Source organism: Schistocerca cancellata, chromosome 3 (genome assembly GCF_023864275.1).
Source record: "Schistocerca cancellata isolate TAMUIC-IGC-003103 chromosome 3, iqSchCanc2.1, whole genome shotgun sequence".
In the NCBI taxonomy this organism is placed as follows: domain Eukaryota; kingdom Metazoa; phylum Arthropoda; class Insecta; order Orthoptera; family Acrididae; genus Schistocerca; species Schistocerca cancellata.
This window is the reverse complement of record NC_064628.1, coordinates 412,212,411-412,217,410: the sequence shown is the minus strand read 5'-3', so window position 1 is coordinate 412,217,410 and position 5,000 is coordinate 412,212,411. Positions and strand designations below refer to the sequence as shown.

Below are 5,000 nucleotides of genomic sequence, written 5' to 3'. Positions count from 1 at the left end.
GAGGCTGCCCGCCGAGTCATCGGAGGAACTGCGGCGGATCGCTGGCTGGCATCGTTTATGGTTAGAACTAGGGCGGTATCTGATCGCCTTCGAACCTCTAACTTTCGTTCTTGATTAATGAAAACATACTTGGCAAATGCTTTCGCTTCTGTTCGTCTTGCGACGATCCAAGAATTTCACCTCTAACGTCGCAATACGAATGCCCCCGCCTGTCCCTATTAATCATTACCTCGGGTTCCGAAAACCAACAAAATAGAACCGAGGTCCTATTCCATTATTCCATGCACACAGTATTCAGGCGGGCTTGCCTGCTTTAAGCACTCTAATTTGTTCAAAGTAAACGTGCCGGCCCACCCAGACACTGAATAAAGAGCACCTTGGTAGGATTTCAACGGGGTCCGCCTCGGGACGCACGAACACGCACGAGGCGGTCGCACGCCTTCGGCTCGCCCCACCGGCAGGACGTCCCACGATACATGCCAGTTAAACACCGACGGGCGGTGAACCAACAGCGTGGGACACAAATCCAACTACGAGCTTTTTAACCGCAACAACTTTAATATACGCTATTGGAGCTGGAATTACCGCGGCTGCTGGCACCAGACTTGCCCTCCAATAGATACTCGTTAAAGGATTTAAAGTGTACTCATTCCGATTACGGGGCCTCGGATGAGTCCCGTATCGTTATTTTTCGTCACTACCTCCCCGTGCCGGGAGTGGGTAATTTGCGCGCCTGCTGCCTTCCTTGGATGTGGTAGCCGTTTCTCAGGCTCCCTCTCCGGAATCGAACCCTGATTCCCCGTTACCCGTTACAACCATGGTAGGCGCAGAACCTACCATCGACAGTTGATAAGGCAGACATTTGAAAGATGCGTCGCCGGTACGAGGACCGTGCGATCAGCCCAAAGTTATTCAGAGTCACCAAGGCAAACGGACCGGACGAGCCGACCGATTGGTTTTGATCTAATAAAAGCGTCCCTTCCATCTCTGGTCGGGACTCTGTTTGCATGTATTAGCTCTAGAATTACCACAGTTATCCAAGTAACGTGGGTACGATCTAAGGAACCATAACTGATTTAATGAGCCATTCGCGGTTTCACCTTAATGCGGCTTGTACTGAGACATGCATGGCTTAATCTTTGAGACAAGCATATGACTACTGGCAGGATCAACCAGGGAGCTGCGTCAACTAGAGCTGAGCAGCCGGCCGCCCGGGAGTGTGTCCCAGGGGCCCGCGCGAACACGCAAGCGTCCGCTCAATTATTCTGCAAACAGGAGGAGGCTGAGCTCCCCTGCACAATACACCTCGAAACCCTCTCAGGTCCCGGCGGCGCGCAGCGCCGTCCTAAGTACTTGGTCGGGTTCGAGAGAGGCGCAATCGCCCGGAGTTAGGCGAGTAGACGCTTTAGGTGGGACCACCCGTGCTCCCAACTGAGCTTGCCGCTGCCGACAGAGGCCCGGGAGCGTGCTGTCGTGGCATTGCCGGCGGGAGACAACACGCGCCACCTACGGTGACCGGCAGCTCCAACGCCAGCGCCACAGAAGGGCAAAGGCCCCACGTGGGTGCCGAAGCGAACTCTCCCAGCACAGCGCACGTGCCAACACGTCTGCACAACTGCGATACAAACCACCAGCGAGAACCGCTGGGGCGACCGAGCAGCAGACGGCGTCGCGGCGCCGAGTGCCGGGCGGCGGCGCATCCTCAACGCACACAGTCCTCAGTCGGACCAGCACACTGCAGATGTCCACCGCGCTTCGCACCGGGCCCGCGAGGACCCACTTTGGCCGCCCGGCGCCGCGCGCAGGGTGCCCCGGCGCGCAGCTGCGCCGCCTGCCGCGTCCGTCGGCCGGCGCGCCTGCCACTGGGCGCCCCCACCAGCCGGCTGTAGCGCGTGCGCCCACGCACCGCGCGGCCAGCACGCCGGGCGGCCCCCCCTCACCGGCCGGGGACGGTCCCACCCAGCCACCGCCGCGTATCGCTTCACACACAGATTTGCCCTTACTGATTTACCTCCAGCAACAACAACCGCACCACAATGGGTTTACCAGTTGTTCATTTGCGTAACGTCACCAGCAAACGTAGACGTCCATCCCAGTTTGCAAATGCAACGATTATTGCATACCTGTCTGTTAGGTGTCACGACACACTACGTCTGCCCACATACACGCAACAAAATGTGCACGACTAGAGAACACGTGGGAGGTGGCCCCCTACGTATGCGATGTCCATTACGAGACCGACTGTCAACCAGCATCTGTACCATGTCGCAGATGTGGAACGCGGTGCACCATGCTATCACACTGTGTGAGAAGAGACGACTACGTTTGAATACACGCGCCACTACATCAACAGACGGCTCATGCTGATCGCCATCCAGGGCGTCCGTTACTCCCACACGTCTCTATGGCGTACCACACTGCAATGTAGCTGTTATGGGGAGACGGCACGTGGCTGAGTGCACAACATATGGACCGTATGGTTCGCTGTTGTTGGGCGCAGTCGTTGTACGGTCACACATGTGCCACAGCGTATCATTCAGTACATACGGACCTATGTGCAGTACAATGTGAGGGTTAAGCTTATGACATCAGCAGACAGTGGACACAGGCCGTACCACGACGTAGACTGAGCGCTTCGACATGCGAATGCCAGTGAACAGCTGCGAAGGGCATTGAACACGCAAGCACCTGAACGACCAGCGTGCGAAGGCAGGGGGGAGGGGGGGGGCGATGTACATCCTGCAGTCGTCCACATTACAGTGTACAGCGGGAGCATGTAAAAAGTAAGCAACACTTGCGAAGTGTTGAACATGAAACGATACACAAGAGGGTGGGCGGTGCGAGTAGCGAACTATATTCAGAGGGTTGTGGTTACACAACACTAGATTAATGTAACGTGTCATATGCCAATTACAGAGCAGGTTAAGGCACAACTTGGGTTAGGTTAAGGCACAACTTGGGTTAGGTTAAGGCACAACTTGGGTTAGGTTAAGGCACAACTTGGGTTAGGTTAAGGCACAACTTGGGTTAGGTTAAGGCACAACTTGGGTTAGGTTAAGGCACAACTTGGGTTAGGTTAAGGCACAACTTGGGTTAGGTTAAGGCACAACTTGGGTTAGGTTAAGGCACAACTTGGGTTAGGTTAAGGCACAACTTGGGTTAGGTTAAGGGACAACTTGGGTTAGGTTAAGGCACAACGTGGGTTAGGTTAAGGCACAACTTGGGTTAGGTTAAGGCACAACTTGGGTTAGGTTAAGGCACAACTTGGGTTAGGTTAAGGCACAACTTGGGTTAGGTTAAGGCACAACTTGGGTTAGGTTAAAGCACAAATTGCGTTACATTGCGGTACAAATTGCGTTACATTGCGGTACAAATTGCGTTACATTGCGGTACAAATTGCGTTACGAATTTGGTTAGGTTGAGGTGCAAAATGGGTTAGGTTAAGGTGCGAAATTGGTTAGGTTAAGGTGCGAAATGGGTTGGATTACAGTACACAACGTGGTAAGAGAGTGTGTTGGGGGGGGGGGGCCGAGGTTCGTTGGTAGTGATCATTGTAAGTGAATGTCTGAGACAGCGTCAGTATGTCACAGCAGTTATGTCTCGTCAGGATGCGCTTATGCGCTTTTCGCTCGTGACTGGAGGCGCGCCGCGTCTGTGGTTGCGGCAAGGGAGCGGCAGACCTGTGTGATTCATTCCTGCCATTGTTTCTGTGCCGTAACAGGAGGCAGTGAGGTGGTGTTGGGTGCACTCCTGTGTAGGACATGTGTGGGTGTTGGTGGCTTATCTGAGCAATTGTGGATGTCGGACGGGTGGGATATTCTATTTTAGAATTGGACCCCCTGGTGTTGTTATCATAGTGTGGATGGTGTGCTGTGGCGGAGAGGATGCACCGGACGTTGGTCCATGCTGGTGCTTACATATTGTATCTGTGTCTGTTACAGGCAGAGAGTAATGTGTGATAGAGTGTCTCGCTGAGGTGTGGTTCATATTCTGTGCACAGACTTACAGCATGTATAGGGACAGCGGGAATTTGGCATATTGGATATAACTCTTCGTGAAACGCAAGATATAGGGGTGGATTGCAACGTACGAGTGCGGGAAGAGTCCGCCGTTCATCCGCTGGAGTTGCGATTTCGGCGGTTGGGGTGGGGCACGTGCGGGTGCGGGTGCGGGTGGAGTGATTGTCGGTTGACTACTTCGTGCGACGCAGGCACTGGCGTTCGGGTTCCTGTGGTGGACAGATGATGCAGGCTTTGTGGGTGGCGTCGGAAAATGGGTACTGTGGGACCTAGCGATGTCGTAGTCGGGGTGGCGTCTCATAGATGGCGGTATCGTCGGTGCAGCAGGTCATGTTTCGGGAGACTTGCAGATGGCGGTATTTAGTTTTCGTGTTGCGCGCGACATGGTGGACGTAGTGTCGTCCGATTCGCGTAGATGGGGCTATTGCATGTGGTTTCGTCACATTGTCATAGATGGCGATGCTGTGGTTTGGCAGTATGGTTGGTGTAGTTCCGTTGGATTCCTGTAGATGGAGGTGTCGTTTCTGGGCCAGACGGCAATGTAGTTTGGTCACATTCTCATAGATGGCTGTGTTGTGTCTGTGGGTGGCGGTGTCAGCGTCGTCCCATAGAGGGCGGTATGGTCTGTTTATTGTGGACGTTGATGTCAGGACCAGAGGGCGCGCGCGAACCGTTGCCCATATTTTCCTACCCTCCTATTACTCGTTGTAGATCTATAACACTGCCCAGCGTTGCAACTAAATGATGTTCACATCTGTTGCATCTCTCGTGCCCTCGCAATAATAATAATTCACCGCAGCGCCAAAGACATGTAAACAGCATACATCGCGCCCTACAGACTTATCACCACACACACTAACCGCCCCGGGGACTTGCCAACGACACACCCTTTCCCAAGTCTATTTGCTTGCGGAGCATCATGTCTTATTATATTTTATTTCACATCCATAGTTTAGAGGTATCGGAGTTCACCGTACTGCG

At 53.8% G+C, this 5,000-nt stretch overlaps 1 non-coding gene across 1 annotated transcript in view; it reads right to left on the bottom strand.

Annotated features, from left to right (window-relative positions):
* Positions 1-1,179, bottom strand: part of LOC126178787 (small subunit ribosomal RNA) — a 1,909-nt gene extending 730 nt beyond the window's left edge. The window contains exon 1 of the ribosomal RNA XR_007536643.1: positions 1-1,179. This exon is cut by the window's left edge and continues 730 nt beyond it. This is a non-coding gene — a ribosomal RNA (small subunit ribosomal RNA).
* Positions 1,180-5,000: the final 3,821 nt, after the last annotated feature.